We start from the raw sequence: 18,822 nt of genomic DNA on the forward strand, positions 1-18,822 counted from the left end.
AAATAATAATAGTTAGTAATGCTTACTTCTCAGAGCTGAATAATAGAACTTTAGACTTTTAGGCAATCATGAGGCAGGATTTTTTCTCATGCATGAAACAATTCTTTTTATTTTGGGATCTAGCTCTGTGAGTATTCTCCACAAAGCACTGTTGCTGATCATCCTTATCTGCAGCACCTTTTGTCACTCCAGCTTGGGGACCCGATACACTTTAATCCCGACCTGTCCCAATCCCTGTACCGCACAAGCACACCCAATACAACTGAACCCTGCTGTCCCACATCAATCCCACCTGCAGCACCCTTGACACACACTCTCTCTCTCTCTCTCTCTCTCTCTCTCTCTCTGTTTCTCTTGCAGTCTTACTAATGCACTGTCACTGTGGCTTACCCAACAGCTCTCCGTTTACTTCGGCCCTGACCTGCAGCACTCTGGACCTCACAGTCCTGGGCCTTGCTTGAGGAGAAATTGCCAGCCACGCTAGGTCAAGGGCTGATTGTTTTGGAGAAAGAAAGACTAATACCATCAAACTCATTTCGTTTGGGAGTTACCAAGATTTGAACCCGGGATAGTGTAAATCACTTTCTGGGGGGAGCTGAGAGCCTCTCTCAGTTCTCAGGCACCCCTCTATAATTAGCATTCTGAATCCTTCCTATTAGACGGAGCTTACAGCTGCTCTTCGCATGTCCTCTGTGCGAAGTCCCATAAATTTTCCTTCTCTGAGTGGGGTTTAATGAAGACCCATATTGCCCCTGCCGGGCATGGCGAAAAGTGTCTGTGATGGCCAATATGTGTTTGTGTGTGTCTAGAAATTAAGGGGGGGTCCATATGGGATGTTCACAGAATTTGACCCAATGACAAGACCTTTTAAGAGAGCGGCAGCATCTCTGTTTATTGCAAGCCAGCATGAATTTTTTTTCTCTCCTTCTCGCTCTGCTTCAGTTTGTCTCCTCCTCCCAGAGGCAGACACCTCTTGCCAAATTCTTACCTCACAAGGGCAAAAAGCTGTAAAAGCATCCAGTCTGTGATAACTTTGGTTTTATTTAGTGTCTTACAAAAGGATTTATGTCTAGCTATTCCCCTTCCACCCCCCCCCCCCCCGCCCCAGTCTAAAGGACACCTACCTGGCGTTTTGGGACATTCCCATCTCACGCGCTCCATAGCCCATAAACCTACCCCTGACTGGGCTCCTGCCCCCTCAATTTCCGTCACTCCCTCCCGAGCCAGCAGTGCAGTCCCTCTGGGGTTCCCCGCATTGTTCCAACGGGGCCTGTAAATGTACAAGACCATTTAGGGTTTTAAGACAACTCAGGCCACTTTTCATTGCCGGCTGGGCCACCGCACAGCTTTACAGGGTCATAAAAGCCCTGACAGGAGCCGTAAAAGCCTCCAATTGCACTGCACAAACCCCGTGGAGTATATTTTAAGGACCCCTGAGTTTTCATTTTGCTGGCTTTTATGGGGACTCATAAAAGCCACGATGAGTGAAGCCCCCGATTGGCTCCTCAGCACGAAGGTAGTTAAAATTACAGCCTTAGACAAATTGTTCTCCGTCCGGATAAATCAGGGATTGGCATGTGATGGGAAGGAGGAGCCTGACTCTCTTTTGCACGCAAAATGCTCCAGCACTCATGCACACACGTGCACAACGCTACCCACCGTCATGCTGTGCCTCTCAGGATCCACCCCCCTGCCCCTTTCCACCAGGAAATAATACATCAGGGTTTTGCATGGGATATAAAAGAGGAGTGCTGCTCCCTTTTGCACCCTATATGCATGCACACTCAGTGTCTCGCGCACACGCACACTCTGTGCTGCTCAGGATTTCACACACACACCCCCCTTTCCACCAGGCCCCCACGTGCTCCAACACACACGCAAGCCTGAGGGAGCTCCCTGCTATCAAGATGCTTCTTCTGCACACTCTCAAAAAGTGCCAGCATCCATCCCTGAAACAGAGGGTGGCGCTTCCTCAGTGAGAGGTCATGAGTGGGCTGGTGGGACCCAGCAAGTCTAGCAGGGTTGCAAAGTTGGTATTACAACACAGAGCGTATGTGTGAGCAAAAGACTTCATTCAGAGCAGCTCACCTTAATAATTACAGGCTGGGACCGTGCACCAGAGCAAAGCCGTGGGCAGGGGAACGGCGGAGACACCTGGCTCTGATGTCAGGAATCTCCGTAGCAATGAACTGTAGGCTTGTACAACCTTTGCATTGGTTTCCCAGCTTTGAAACAGCTTGTCATGGCTCAGGAAAGGGAAAAAGAAAGCGAGAAAAAGGACGTGATCGTAATGGTTCTCTTTGCTGTGCAAAGATAAATGTATCTTCTTTCTGTCTTGCTGTAGCTTTATATAGTAATTATATCAACTATGGCTGATCAAAGCATTTGTTAAAGAGAAAACTATCTCTCCTTTGCTTTTGTTACTGTTTGCAGCCAATTTGACAGGCTTTATATCTCTGACTACGTTTTCTTTTATTTTCCTCGCTTGATTTCTCTTTTTTTCTTCCTTCCTGCTTGTTGGCACCTGGCAAGTAGATGTATCTCTCCTTCCCCCTTTCTCCATCTGGCTTAATAAAAATGTTTTTTTAAGCCATCCAGGGGACTGTGAGCTGTGAGTTATCAATCCACCAGTGTCTCTTGCTCTCTGCAGTCGCAGCAGGTGGGAACCTGGGTAGCTCTAACCAACACAAGCGGCTGGGCAGCGAAGCGGAAAAGTGAATGGGATAGTTCTGCGGAATATTCCACATGAAAGCTCTCAACTCTCCCCAAGCCAGCCCCCATTTTTGTTTTGTGTCTTTCATTCTAGTTTCTTTCTTCAAATATTTATAGGAATTTAACCTTTCCCCTTCAAGCTCCTTTCCTGAGACAGTCCCATATCTGCTGTGCTTTGTGTTTGAAATATATCCATGTATCCTAAAGGGTAACCTTGCTTTTTTCCAGGGTTCTCTTTCTATTGGTTTTGCATATCTCTGTGATCTCATTTTAAAACCTTGTTTATGATCTCTTTTCTCCGTTGTCTATGCATCTTTATTTCTCTCTCTGTGTTATCGGCTTTATGGCCAAAGGCTTTAATTTATTTGCCATACAGTGTCTCTTTCACTGCTGCTTTAGGGCTACAAATTGAATGGAAGATGCTACAATACTATAAATGCTTTACCCATCTGTTTGACAGTGCACAACCTTCTTGTACAACAGCTAAGGACAGGCTGGAAAGAAGGATTCTGTATCCATTTGAAACCACCTGGGAGGATTTTAAAAGGTAGAATGTAATTACCTGAACTGGCATTTCACCAGGACCCAGGGATACTGGGTGACTCTCGCAAAGTGTGTCACACAATCATTAGTGCCCAAAAGTAGTCAGCACCTAGAGTAAGTTGGGAATATTTGGACAAATGGTCCTTCACTGAGAAATGCTGTGTCATCTAAACCAAAACTATTCGTAAAACAGGGTCAGGTTTGATGAATTTCCAGACGTGACAAAATGTTGAGAAAAATGTTTTGAAATTGGCAAAGCGAAATATTTCCACATTTTTGAAATGAACATTTTTCTCTTTTTGTAGTGGTAAAGGACTTTTTGTTTTGAAATTTAATCTAATCAGGCTGAAAAATAGGAAAAGTCCAAATCAAAAACATTTCCGAATGGTTGATTGAAATGGATGTTTCAGTTGTCCTAAAATGGGTGAGTGGGGGGAAAGGCTTTTGGGTTCGCAAATATTTTTGAGATTTAGACTTTTCACCTTGATTTGAGACAGCAAACATTTTGAACTCTCAAAAACATTAATGGGATGGGAAACCTGTTCCCTGCCCACTTCTAGCCAGCATGGTGGTTTTACATCTCAGTCAAATAATGTGAGCATTGTATCCCCGGGGTGTTGGTTTGTTATTGATTCAGTGGGAAGAGCACCTCCTACTGAATGAAGAAGGGACTGAACCTACATCTTGGAGCAGAATCCCTGACTCAAATGCTGGATCCATAGCTAAACTTCTTGGGCATGATTCTGATCTCACTGATCAGTAATTCCACTAAGTCGATGGAGCAATACTGTTGTACAGCCAGAGTGAGTGAGATCAGAATCGGACCCAATGGCCACCTTCCCAGTCAGTGTAAATTGGTACAGTACCATTGATTTCAACGGGATTGCCCTAATTAACACGAGATGAGAATCTGGCCCGCTATCTCTATAATGGATCAGACCAAAATTCCCCGAGATATGAGAGAGTCCCTGCCCCACGGAGCTTACAAACTAAATAGACAAGACAGACAAACCATGCGGGAAAGTATTGTTATCCCCATTTTACAGGTGTGGAACAGAAGCACAGTGAGGTGAAGTCACTTGCACAAGGTCACACAGGAAGTCTATGGCACAGACAGCAGTTGAATGCCAATCTACAGAGTCCAAGTCCAGTGCCTTAATCACAAGACCCTTGTTCCTCTCTAGACCCATATTTTCTCCCTTTTCTGTGATTCTGAAAGACACTAAAATCCCAACCCCTGACCTTCTTGTGTCCCTCACATCCAACCTGTCTCCTCACAGTTTGCCTCTTGGGCCCTTCTTCACCCCATGTGACCGAGCCTAGTCGGCTGCATTGTAGCCTACAGACAACACATGGGTATAGTGTTGGCCATAAGGAGCTGGGAAGCATTCCATGATATTTCCTATGAAAGATGCTGCACAAAAGTAAATTGTATTGTGTCAGCAGGAACATCAGTGGAAATACGTGGGATCACAGCAATTCAAACCCTGTGAAGATGAAGCCTCTGTGGGTTTTTGTTTAGCTTCTGACTAGCTAAGTGCAGGAGGATGAAAGGATGCCATGAGTGCAGCTTACTGTCTTTTAAGGGGACTTATCAGAATTCTGGATTCCATGGGGAGAAGCTTCAGGCACTTAAAAAAAAAGCAAATTTGCAATTGTTGCTGTTCCTTGGGCCAGTCTGGAAGAAACCAAGAGATGTCAGTGCCATGGTCTGGAGGGGTAGATCCTTTGATTCTCAGGATTGATCAGAATCCCAGTGATGCCCAGGGTGGTCTGATTGCTCCTTTGCCCCCCACACTTCTGCTGCTGACTCTCTTTGCTTATCTGCTGGAATCTCTGCTTCTTCTAGTCCTGCTTCTATCTCCCGCCACGAGCCAACCTATTAGTATCCCAAAAAGGATTAGACATTTGTATGGTTAATGAGACCATCCACTGCTAATGTAGAAGGGCTATAAAACTTCATGCATCAGGCTATAAGCCAATTACTCAGTGTTGAGGGTATTAGGAAGAAACTTCCTCTATGCGTAGGTTATTCCATGATGCTCCACTGCAGGGTCTCTTGGAACTGCCTCTGAAGCAACTGGTGCTGGCCACCACTGGAGACGGGATGCTGGATAATGGTTAGGCTGTTGGTGTGCCGTGTGTTGCTTTCCATGCTGATAGGTTTTGCTGTTTTGATCCCTTGTGCTCCCAGCACCTGTTTGTTGCATCAATTTGTTGTCTCTTGTCTTAGATTGTGATGAGCCTCAGGTTAAGAGACTGTGTGTTTTGTTCTGCGTTTGTACAGCACCTTGCTCAATGGAGTCCCTGGCTGGGACACCTGACCTCTACTGCAATAGCACAAACTAACAATAATACGGGACGAGGTAGACCGTTGGCATTTGGCTTAGGTTTTAGCTGCATTTCAAGTTAGGACCAATCAGTGGAACATATGCTCTTGGGAAGAAAGATTCAGTTACACTGGATTTATGGCTGCTGTGCCAACCTAATACTTACAGAGGCAGTGCCACCAGGAATTGGGTGTAGCAATGAGCAACAAACAAATGTGCGAGCTCCTAGTGAACCCGGTGCAAGCATCCCTCAGTGCACAGAGCAAGCGATGGAGGCCATCAAGATGGCTTTTTAAAATTCCCGATCACATCGCTCCTCTTCAATGCATGCTGCTACTTTTATTTATGCTCCTGTTCCTTCCCTCCCCCCCCCCCCCACTTCTGACTCATGGTTTCAGCTTTCCTTTCTCCAGAAGCATCAACCCCTTTGGATAATGCACCCTGACAGCTCCTGTAACCAGAGCTTTCACTGTCAATGTGCAAGGCTGTGTGGGAACAGACAAAAATCCAACTTGCAATCCCTTTCATGGAGTGAAAGTCAACTGCATCATGTAGGTAGGCATAACACCTGCATCGCTCAGCCCCCAATGGTGCAAAACCTCAAGAGGCAGAACACAGCCATTGAAATTAATGCAAGATGGCTTGGCTGTTTTTTTTTTGTAGCTGGGGAAAAAATAAAAGGCAGGGGACATGGAGAGGATATTTTGCAGTGAGAAAATGGGGCAGCCTCGCAGGGCAACGGTGAGAATCAAGCCATGTGACAGCACCAGCTTTCTCTCATTTCTCACCTTTTTATCCCAGGCTGTACAGGTCTGGTTGGGTAGAGCAGTTGGCTTGAAAGCTAGATTATTTTGCAACCACCACCATTTATTTATATCTGTGCAAGTAAAAATCATGGGTGATCAGCTCTCATGCTTTGCCTCAGGGCATCAGCTGAGCTTGCAGGTGGCAGAGAAGAATTCTTCACCATGTTGTACTGAACGAGGGGCCAGGTTCAGTCTCCCCCTCCCTCTGTGTCACTAGATACTTGCTGCTGATCGGCTCCAGGATGGAACAATGCTGTGATCTGTGTGCATTGGTTGTTCTGAGATAGATTTAATGTAAACCACAGAGTAATTGGCCAGAGTTGCTCAAGCACAAAGGGACATGGATGAAAGAAGAATACTTCCAGAGCAGGCTGAGCTATGCTATAAACCGTCATCAAATTCATTTAATTTGTATGATTCACCTTCAGCCTGGCCAACTACCCCCTCCATTTCATGTTGACTCAACATGGATCCTGGGGCGCTGGCAAAGCTCACCGCGACATCTACAGGAACAGGATTTGGCCCTGAAAGCAGCATTCCTTCCCTCTGTGTGCAAAGAGCCTGTATGGAAGGGAAGGTCAGGTTAGACGTGCGTTGAAGGTGGAATTTGCCCCCCTCCCAACTCCCAGCACTGATTTCTACTTTGCTGAATTCGCATAATTTCTGGAACGATTAAAGCTACATTTTAAAAGTCCCTCTTGTTGTTACTTCTCTCTTTCCCCCTCCGCCCCTTCATCTCCTGGCGCGGCAATCACTCCTTGCTTTTCATCAGGCTCTTTGCTTTCACCACAGAGAGGTTTCTTCGTGTTGTCAAAGCCCCTGGAGCATCTTCTGTTTTTAATTAAGAGTGAATGAAGGTAACAATGTGTTTTATAACTGAAGAGAATCCACCAGCAGGATGCCAGGGCAGGAGCCTGAAAGGAGCTCGGGTTGGCCCCAAATCACCAGCATAGGGAAGATGTCCTGCAGATCCTTCCACCTGCTGTTTTAGCTGTTCATTCCCCTAGCCCACAGCCAGATGGGAAGTTTCCATGTTACCTCAGAATGTCCTGGCTTCTGCTACATTGTCACATCCTGCAGGGTATTTTAACGTTGGGGGGGGGTGTGGTACAGGTGTGTGAATACACACACATGTGTTATATATGTGTATGAGCTAGACTGTGTCCCATACTCATAGGGAGGAGAAGGGCTTTGCAGAAATCTTGGGCTGCTTCCCAGGGAAAATGCTGTCTGGTCCCTGGCCAGAACCCTGCCAGCTTGAGCCCCCTTCTGTGGTTGGACTCGTACAGCCCTTCTGGCTGGTGCATGGTACAAGTGGGGACCCTGTATACATTCATTTGAGGGCAGAGTTAATCCTGTGATATCTGGATTCCCATGGGCTCAGGCCCATGTTGTACTGATCTCTTTGTCAGAAGTGTGTTCTTACAGGCAGAAACAAATATATATGAAATGAATATATAAGAAATGAAATATATTTCATTTTATGCTTTACAATTTCATATAGTGTTTCAGGAGACTATAATATGGTTTGATTTTCATGCATTGGACACACAAACTGCCATCCATAATGCTTTGTAGTCCCTGACATAAATTCCATTCCACTGTTTATTAAAAACTCTCTTCATCACCCTGAATAGTAGCAGCTTGATGTTCCACTGCACCTACACCTGACATTGACAGAGCTACTCCTGTGGACACCAGGATCTTTAGACCTTGAGCCCTTTGGGACAGAAAGTGTCTTTTTGTTTTCTCTTTGTACAGTACCGAGCAAAATGGGGTCCTGGTTCATGGCTAGGCAGGGACTACTGCTGTACAAATAATAAGCAGTTATAATAAAAGAGCATTTTATCAAATCCACTACTCCATGGGCTGCACAGCCATGAAATGTGTCACTTTGATAAAGCTGCTCAATAATAGTAATAACGCCTAGCTCTTATATAACACTGTTCCTCAGTAGATCTCAAAGCACTTTGCAAAGGAGGTTGGTATCATTATCCCCATTTTACGGATGGGGAAACTGAGGTTTGGAGCGGGTGCAGAAACGTGCCAAAGGTCACCCAGCTGGCCACTTTAAAGCTAGGAATAGAGCTTAGGTCTGCTGAGCCACAGTCCAATACTGTGTCCACTGGCCTCCCACATAGGGGAGAACATTTCACAAATATGTTGTTAATTATTTTTGTTGTATTTCTCCTCCCCTGCCTGCCAAAAAGTCAAAAATTCCAGTCAGTTCTTTCACTGTATCACCACCGGGCAGGAGAATTCCTGCCCTAACCAGTAAAGAGGAGTCAGAATCTATGGGCCTTGTGAATGAACCATATTGCATTTCAGCAATGGGTCCCATTTGGTAATGCTGATCCAGTTGTTCTGTCTCCAGGATAGTACGAGTGCTGCAGGGGAAATGGTATCATCTGTCTGTCTAATTATTATGTATTGATTATGTATAGCAGCAGTGCTTAGGACCTCCCACCCCCCATCTTTTTGCTCTGCACCTTGCACAATGGGATTCTGGGCTATGACTGGGGTTCCTAGGCGATACAGTAATATAAATAATAATAGACCAGCACCCCAGTGTGCTCGGAGCTATACAGGCAGCACAAGAAGATAGGCCTGTCCCCGAAAGGTTTACAGTCAAATGTATTTACAGCAAACCATTCCAGTGGGGATTCCAGGACTGGACCTAGGCCACATGATGATATTAGTTTATTGCAGTGCTGAGGAGCCCGGGATTATATAAAGATGGAGCAGTTCACTCCCATTCAGAAGTCAGGGAGGTGAGACTTTATGACCAGGTTTCAGAGTAACAGCCGTGCTAGTCTGTATTCGCAAAAAGAAAAGGAGTACTTGTGGCACCTTAGAGACTAACCAATTTATTTGAGCATGAGTTGTGTCACCAGGTTGTGACTGGTGTGTGTGTGTTTTCTCCAAGCTGAAGTAATCCAGATGGTAGGAGCCTGTGGCTTCCGACTGGGCTGGGCTGTGTGAGTACTCAGCATGCTCCCTCCATCCATTATATGTTTCACTTTACGCATGTGGTTGGTCTCACGCGGGATATTCGTGCTGTGCCGTGTCAGGGCTATCCTGCTCAGCACCCCCTAGCACTGAGCTCTTACTCAGTTGAGGGATGATCATTAAGTGCTCCCATCAGGCAGCCATGTTTCCAATGTCAGAATCTAAGCACAACCTCTAGGTGTTCAGAAGGCCCCTATCGCCATAGTATCGAAGTGCGAACAAACTTACTCTGCTTCTCCTTCTCAGCTCCCTCCGAAGCTGTCTGTTTCCATGGAAATGGGGTTGGAAGTGAGTGACAGCCATCAGCAGAGTTGTTAGGGCCTCTTGTAAATTTCAGCAACTGCTGGCTGATGGTAACGGGTGCCCTGTTTCTTCTCAGGCCGGCTGTCAGTGCTTGAGTTCTCTCTGATACTCCCACTGAACCAAAGGGACATCCCAGTTGGTTGGGCCGGTCAGACTTGTTCACTGGGTGCGCAGCCTCCTGCCCTCCATGGAGATTCTGCCTCTGCAGCTGCTTTACAATGACAGCAAATTTTGAAAATTTCTCATCTCTTCCCCTTCTGAAATTTGCCTTTCCATGCCCTCGGAATCAAGTGAAATGCCAGAGTACAGTAAGTCAAACTCTGCTCTCAGTCATATCCGTGCCAATCCCTCCGAAGTCAAGTGCAAACAAGGGCAGAATTTGGATGGATAGATACTCCACACCCCATGGCTTAATACAATGAGCCAGGTTTCACACTGTCCTGCTCCTTGTCACTTACACCTGTGCAAAATGGGTGTGACATGCTTCCGTTCTGCCTGGGCAGCTCATGATTGGGTTGCCGTTAGGGGGAGATTTTCAAAGGTACAAATGGTAGGTAAGGCGCCTAATTCCCATTGGCTTTCAGTGGTGCCCAAGGGCCGTGTGTGCCTGTGAAATTCTCCCTCTACATGATGTGCAAGACCGTGGAGTGTCAGGCCCCATATGTCCCAGTTGCTGATCAGAGAATAATCAAATGAGAGACGCATCTCACTGGAATAAATCTCTACATACACACACAAACGAAACAACAACTGATTTGCGGGGGAAAGAAAGGATGTTGAATAGAAGTGCGTGCGTGTGTATGGAGAGAGAAAGTGAAGAAGAGGAGGATGAGGGGATAACCCCTATAGCATGTTGTCATCGAGAAACTAGAGAGAAACCAAAGTAAGTACCAAAATCCTCTCCAAATGTGTCTGTGACTCACTATTTCTTTGGAGTGAATAGATCATCTCTATAGCCCCTTTCATCTGGAGATCTGGCAGTGCTTTGCACAAATTAACTATTTAACCCCACCCACTGCCACTTTGCCCTCATGAGAACAGACATTATCCCTGGGGAAACTGAGGCATGGAGAAATTAAGCCGCTTACCAAGGCCACTCAACAAGTCATTGGCAAAGCTGGCAACTTGCATTCCATGCTGTAACCCTTAGAACCACTCCCTGGACATGGATAACCTTTCCTGCCTTTGCGGCTTATTCCTTGTTTTATTTACTGTTAATCGCCTGTCTTTCTGTGCTGGGTCACAGCCTCCTTGTCTTAGTCTCTAGCTGCAGCCTGTTAACCGCAGCTCCCTTCTGAGCAAAACACTCCACCTGCAGTACCCATCTGCCCATCCCCACTCCCTGAAGGGATCTGACCTCCTTGCTCTAATACCTCCAGCTTGGCGCTAGCCCAGGCTGAGAACGCACGGGCAGACCCTGCTGTGGTGTCTGCTCTCCATCTCTGAGTGCCTGTTTCAGCTTTGGCAGGGCAGTGAAGGCTCATCACACACTCTGGGCAAGTGCATTTGTGGATCTTTTTCAGATTTGCAAAGTCGCTATTTGAGGGCTGTTAAGAACTTGGGCTGGCGATAATTGGATTTGTAAGACAGTGCAATGTGTGATAAAGCGCTCCTGTTGGACAGGATCCCAGATTTCTTCTATCGTTCCTGTTAATGTGACAAATGTTGCTGTCGCCTCTGATAGGGCCATGCTGGATAATAAGATTGGAATCAGCTTTGATTTCTTCTGCTCAGTTCTATCTCCCAGCTCAGCATTACCTGTTGGGCAGCATCCTGGAGGGAGTCTGTATTTGAGGGAGAGTGGGCTATACACCGCCACGAGACACCTCTTTGGCAGATTTCCAGGGTCATCAGCTCCCCCTACTGGTGCCCTGACCCCTGCTGAGAACGCCAGCGCCCAGAAGAAGGTGGAGGAGGAGACCGCCCCCTGCTATCGCTGACGGCGGCCTGTGAGAAAGTGGGAGCGGGGGGTTCTGTGCGTCACACGATGAAACCTCTCTTAATTAAAACTGAAAGCAAACAAATACGAGCCAGTCCAAGTGCAGCTGTGAAGCACAAGTCCAATTTGGAACTGAGCAGCTGTGAAATTGGACCTCTCAGCCACAGCTGGGGCCGGGAGAGGAGACTGTGGGGTTCAGAGGAAAATACACTGGTGGGGGACAGCCATTATTAATTATTATTTAATTATTAGTATTATTGTGGGGCCTAAGACACTGTTCATGGACCAGGACCCTATTTGGCTAGGTGCTGTACAAACACAGAACAAAAAGACGGTCACAGGATGCGTCTGTTTCCCTCTCTCTCTCGTTCTGTATCTCACAGTTCCCTTCATTTGCTGCTCCTTTCAGCCTGTCAAATGGCACCCATCTCTGTGCTTTCCTCTAGCCACACAGCCCCATTGCCGTCCCTGTGGGGGATCCAGCAAGCATACTGGAGGATTTGCCTGTTGGACAGGGATATTCTTGGGGTGTTAAAGATGAAAGATGGAGCCCCCGTGGCTCACCGAGCCATTGTTTAACACATAAGCAAACAGAGATCTCTGAATTTCTCTTGGAACTTCGGTGTTCAACCAACCCCTTGTGATTGTGGTAGCTTCTAGGATAGGAAGCACAGCTATTCATTGACAGAGAAGGACACAGCCCAAGCCCCAGGATAAAATCCATTCACCCCATGTCCATAGAGCAGAACACGATGGGTCTCAGCAAGTCCTGGAAATTATGATCACTCAGCCTTGGTGTCAAGACATGGTAGGCTACTTTCTAAACCACGTTTGCTGGAGGCTCCTGCCTCTTCCTCTTAAAGATGCAAAATCTTTGTCATTTGGGAATAGGGTCTTTACCTTTTTTTTTAAAAAAGCAGCTCATTCAGCACCACCCCAATAGTCGTCGAATCTGCATCCCACTGCAGCACTGCTTTGGTAGGAGACAGTGGAGTAGTGGGCTACTGGCCCTTGGTGGTGATTCCATAGGAAACACCCTCCTCTCTAAGTTAGTGCTCAGCTAATCCTCCCTCTTCCTGCTTGGATGACTTCGTTGTTGGAGGCGCCAACCATGGAGAATAAATGGAAACCCAACCCACGGCCCCCCCTTGTGCTCATTAAAGATCCCATGGGACTTTCAGCAGGAATACAGGTGTCCTGGCAAAGGAAGCTCGATCCGGCATCTTTGTTATTCCCCTTGCAATTGGGTTGGCTTCACTCCTGGTCTCAAACTGGTGGCATTTTTTCAGCCGTTGTCTGGTGTCACCGTGGAGCTGGCTGCTCCTTGGGGACAGGCAGCTGTGAGTCACCTCTCTACCGCCAGCCTGCGCAATCAGGTTAGGAAAGTTTGTGAGCCATGTGAATGAAAGGCACTGTATCAAGGCGGGGGAGCGGGGAGGTTATTGCTATTATCTTCATCAACAGTATTATCATTAGGCACCCTTAGTTACCGTGCAGCTGTTGGCTTCATTGGAGGGCAGAGAATAGCACGCACTGCTCAGAAAGCCAGGCAAGGCACCCCTGTCCCGCTGAGTCCCAGTTTTGTAAATGTTGTTTCTATTCTTCATTGACTTCCCAGCGTGTCCTTTCCAATAGCTTTGATTGCCTGCCTGTTTCTTTTTGGGAAGCAGGGTGTTTCATGCTCTTTGCTGATTGCTGTGATGGACATAAAAGAGGGGATCCCCGCGGACACCAACCCAGCGTATTTAAAGAACAAAAAAGACCCCACACTAGCTGCACCGTCTGCAGCTCAGAAGTTGCTCGCTTGCATGCTCTAATTGGAGATGAAGGACCCCAGGGGAATAAGCAGAGATCTAAGATCACAATCAGCTGTTTGCTCCAGTCTCTTAGGGAGGGGTGGACGCAGGTGTCAAGAGAAGTCATGTCTTGCCCCTCGGTTTGATTGAGCTGTCAAAGAGGCCCAGCTAATCTCGCAAAGGCTACAAGGAAGATCTATTATTGAGAACTGTGATCCACCAAAATTCACGGCGTTGGCAGCAGTGTGGCCTACCCAGCCCAGCACACCCTCACATCATGCCAGAATGTAAGAGTGGGGAGAGGGCTCTTACCTCTTGTTGGCCCTGATTAGATTGGTCTATGGAAGCGACCTTTGTCACTGACTGCCAATGCTCACACTTGAGCTTCAGTCTTCCAGGGCGGGAAGTTCTGTGCCAAGGAGACCTGGCCATCATCTAGGCTCAGAGCACCATTTTAGGGCTACAGTCTGCTCCGGCTTCTCCTCTGTAGGGCTCCAACCCTTGTGAAGTGCTTTAAGCACGTGAGTGGTACCGTTGATGTCAACATCCAATCCTGTAATTCTTGACATCCTTGGGGCTACTAAGCCAAGTGCTGGAGCAGATCCTGGGGCTCTTATCCCTTCAGGGCTGTATCTCTCTGTTGTTCATTCCTCATTTCATCCCATATGCTCCTCAGATGCACACTGCAAAGACAAGAGATCCCAGAGCAGAGCCATTGTCCTAAAAGCAACCTCCTCTCCATGCCACCTGGCTTCATAACCAATGGGTCTGTCCTCATGGTCAGATGTTGCCACGGCTTTGACCTGGTATGTTTTATGGAAATTCTGCTGAGTGCAATCAGTGTCAGACAAGCAGAGTTCTGCTACCTCACTTGCCTTCAAGATAACATCAATAGAGAGTAGGACACTATCACGGGATAACGATTTCCAGCTGCTAGATAAATGCCAAGCAAAGCTGAGACCTTTATTTTCAAAGCAGGAGGCAATATTCCTCAGTCCCAGTGACTTTGATTCTCTTCATCCCAAATGATAAGGAGAGAGAAATGCAATAGATCCCTGGTGTAACCAGAGTGACAATTGCTCCTCGTGCTCTTATAGCAGATGCTGCTTCCTGATTGGTGCAGAGAACTGGATCCTTCTGATCTTAGACCAATTAGGAGCCCTTTTCTTTACAAATAAAAGAAGTTTCTGTGTGGTTGAGGTTTAATGTTCGTCACCAAATAAGGTTCTGAAATTGATCCTTGGACCTGCAATGTCTTTGGGAGATTTTATTAAGTTTAAGTAGCTTTGGAGTCCATTTTCTTATAAATGCAAAATGTTTGTCTTATTGTGGGATTGGATGTAATTTCTCTAGCAGGGAGACATGGCCAGTGTAAAACCTGGGAAGCGTTAAAAGCGTCAAAGGACTATTTTAAACAATATGCCAGACAAGAAGGAATGTTGGAGACAATGTGTGTGAAGTGGATTTCCTGGGAAATATGTAAGGGCAGGTGAATGCAATTCCCTTCCTGCGCCGCACCCCAGCCTCTGGTTATGCAAAGCCCAGCATTTTGAAGCTATGCCCTGTGGAGAGGGTGATTGTCTGCTGATCACCTGTTCCCAGGGACTCAAGATCAAAGGCCAAAACTGTATAAAAGAGTGATTTGTGGATCCATGATTGCTCTTGTTCTGAGCAAAAGTGGGACCACTCCATGGCGAGGTTTGAAGGACTATATCTTACCTGAGCCCAAGGTTGTATTTGGGGGGTGATCTCTGGTAAGCCCCATTTAATGTGCATGCAGGTTCTTTTGTTGTTTTAATAGGCTTTCTTTGTAATGCTTTCACTTTAAGAATAAATGTGCTTGCTCAGAAAGGGCTGAGAGGTAACTTTCACTGTGGGCAATCATGCTGTTGATAGCATCTGAGAAGAAAGCAAAGCAGGCCTGCTTAGGCAGTCTGATTCACTGGGGAACTCTCTGTGTGAAGCAAGGAACTGTGCAGCCTGGAAAACCCCTGGTCAGGAGGGAGAGAAACGTGGGTCTCCGCCCAAGAGAGGTGGTGGCTGGGGAGCCAAGAGTGGGTGCTTTTGCTGGTGCATGGAGGGGGAATATAGGTATAATTGTCCTAAACTGTGATGCTGGTCACAAATTCGATAGACCAACCAACTAATCGCCAGTTGTTCCTACCAACAAAATAAACATGCTCAACTCTGGAATTCAGCACCAGCACTGGTCTGCCAAAGCCAGAGTTAGTTGATTTCAGTGTGCATTGCAGAGCCAGCTTTGTCTCAGGGTGTAGGCTGAGTGGTTGGTGGTGATTGCATTGAAGGGTTATTTTTGGTTTGGGGGGGCTGGGAAGGACAATAATGTGGCCATCGGGCCAGCTGCCTTTTTATTTGTAGTGGATTTGTGCATTAGCTTTTTGCCACACTCAGTGTTCTCTCCAGATTTCCCACCCTCAGCCCCAAGGGAGATCTGAGCCATCCCCTTGCTTGGGCAACACACCGTTCTGTCTTGTGAGTTGTGTCAAAGAGAGCAGGGTCACCTTTCTGCTTGCTCCTCAGTGTAGATGAGGAAAGATGGTCCAATGGTTAATTCACTTAGGCTAGGACTAGGGAGACGTGGGTTTAAGTCCCTGTTTTCCCACAGACATCATCTTATGACCATGGGACAGTCACTTAGTCTCTCTGTGCCTCAGTTTCCCATCTGAATGTTGAGGATAGTAGCACTGTCCTGCCTCACAGGGGTGTTGTGGGAATAAATAATGATATTGATGGGGAGACAAATATTTCAGCCAGAAAGACATAAGTGCAATTAACTATCAAGCAGACAGTAATTGCTGTGTAACTGCAGTGTGAAGCAAAGAGACACTTAATATAGCAGTGAAACACAGCCACAGAGCATTTGTGCCCTGTGATGTTACATGTTACCAAGCAGCCTCCCGCTGGCAAATTTTCTTAAATTAAATCTAGATGAAAACCACGAGGGTCGTGCTGAATGACCCTTAGGAGTTGGCAGATAATAATCCTTTTATGCTGCACTTCCCTTTGCCAAGGCAAAGCTTCTGTTCCTTTAATAACCATCAAGGGCCTTGGTGGTAGAGGGAGGCTCTCTTTGTCTCTGCTTTTTGCTTTTCTGGGAGCTAGGGATCTGTAGTAAAATGCCCCTTTTTATCACCTAAGGAATAGTCCTGGATTGTGTCCTCTTTTCAGCAGCTTCACGCCTGGAGCCTTCGATCTAGACTTTTGTAGTGTCTGCAGCTGATTGCTGCAATTCACCTGTGTTCCGGCCCCACGGCTAAGACCCTCCATGGATTGGAGAACATTCACAAGGACTGCAGGCAGATTACTCTTACACACTGTCACACTTGTACTTAAGTCATTACTTGCATTGGCTTCTTCTTACCTGGTGCATTGACTTTAACACTGTGCTTTACAAGGCTTTAAATGCCTCGTGAGTGCTTATAATGCCTTGATCATTTGGAGCACGTGTGCTATCTTCTCCGTGGTGCATTCATTAAACACAAGACTTTTGGCCGTTCCATGGCTTAAGTCTTCTGCAGTCTAGTGCTATTTTAATTTTGCCCATGGGCATAAGAGCACCCCTTCACTTAGCACTTTAGATACCATATTGAAGTTTATTGTTGTTGTTTGTTTATTTATTAAATGTAGAGTTTTTAATCTGGAGAGAAGTGATATTTATAATTTACCCCGTACGGCCTGGTAATTTACATTTGTGTAAAGCTCTCAGAGATGTCTTGGAGATGAAACGTATTATATAAATAAAGACAAGTCTTCGGGGAGAAATAAAAGTTCCCCCAGCTTTCATGGGAATATGTGAAGTTATTAGGTAATTCAAAAGTCCCTTGACATAAGAGAGACGGGGGGGGAGGAGGCGGCAGCGGTGCTCGTGAAAATAGGGGGCTAGTGCTTTCCGCAGCTAGGTCGCAGGTTCAAACCCACTCCAGGTTTGTGGATTTTAACACTTTTCAATCCAAAGGTGGCTCATAATTGCATTTATGGTGGGAGCTCATTCCTCGTAGGCAGTAAAAGATGATGCACTTACCAAGGTCTTTGGCTGTGTTAGAAGAAAGGCCGCGGCTTACATGGGCCATGGAGGTTGCAGCACTGTTGAGGCGTTGCCGCTGGCTCAAGGCTGTGGGGTACTGTTGGGGAAGCTGGCTGGCATTGTTGTTGCTATTGTGGTACCTGGTCTAGGGCTGGCAGAGCCTCATTCTCCAGGTCTTTCAGGCTGGCTCCTTTCACCGAACGCACATGAAAAAGAAGGGGGAAAGCGTTAATATCACAAAACCTACATTTGCTGTTGATTGCACCCTTTAGGCGAGGAAGATCGCTTCCCGGGATGACTGTCTCATCATGCAGATGGTTTACGGGCACCAGTGCAGTGTAATTGGCGAGTTATTAGATGGTTATTTTGCTGCCAGATGAAAAGTGATACCCAGTGTTATGCTGCCGTGTACTCCATCCTGAAGCACAATGGGAAACCCTCTCTAACCCTCTGTGCCCTCCTGTTCTGCGCTAAACGCTGCATTAGAAAAGGGTAAGCTGAAATTGCTTGGAGTCGATGTGCTGATTCGTCCTAGCTGCTGTCCAGGGCCTATAGGGTGACCCCATCATACAGTCCAAAAGCAGCCACTGGAGGCAGTGGAAACTGGCCCTTGTTCGGTAGCTCTGATCCATGTCAGCTGAGTCCAGGAGCCAGGTAATAAAGGTGAGTCCCTCACTAGGTACCTGGACACAGCCTCTCAACAAACTCAGGCGAGAGGGGCCGGTGCTCTAAAATAGCTGTGTAGACAGTCCTTTGAAGCTGCTGCTTGGCCTCTGACACCGGGGGAGCCTGAGCTGCAGGCCAAGCCGTAACGTCAAAGCTCTGTCTACACACCTATTTCTGGAGCTGTAGCGCACGCCTGGATCTGAGAGTCACTGATGCAGGTTGTGGAGATGTACTCACCTGAACTCCTGGATGTCTAATGAAGCGTCTAGTCTCTTACTTCTCAGTGGGTCTTAGGAAGCCTCCAGGGAAAGGGGAGGCCAAAGGACAGGTGTTTTGGAAAGAAGAACATGCAGTTGTCAAGCCAGCTGGCGGTGCATTGATTGAACTCTGGGACCTCTGCATCAGCAAGTCTGAGACGCTACCTCTGAGCTAAAGGATGCTGCAACTGTTAGCTCGCACGGCCTCTCAAAGGGACTTTTCTCTCTTCTACTCCAAGTCCAAACCATTTGTGGTAACTCAAGATGGGCTTGAATCCAAGTCCTCCATCCAAACACCATAAACCTTTGGGGAAGTCCTAATCCAGAATTCAACTTTATGGGCAGGCCATGTCTCTTTAATGAACTGAACCCAACTGTCTGTATATGAGCCCCTATGGACTTGGGCAGTTGGCCCC

At 46.9% G+C, this 18,822-nt stretch overlaps 1 protein-coding gene across 11 annotated transcripts in view; it reads left to right on the top strand.

The window, feature by feature from the left end:
• Nucleotides 1-18,822, top strand: part of NTM (neurotrimin) — a 680,436-nt gene that overhangs the window by 445,345 nt on the left and 216,269 nt on the right. The gene's annotated exons all lie outside the window — the stretch shown is intronic.

Source organism: Lepidochelys olivacea (genome assembly GCF_965140295.1).
Source record: "Lepidochelys olivacea isolate rLepOli2 genome assembly, chromosome: 22".
In the NCBI taxonomy this organism is placed as follows: Eukaryota; Metazoa; Chordata; order Testudines; family Cheloniidae; genus Lepidochelys; species Lepidochelys olivacea.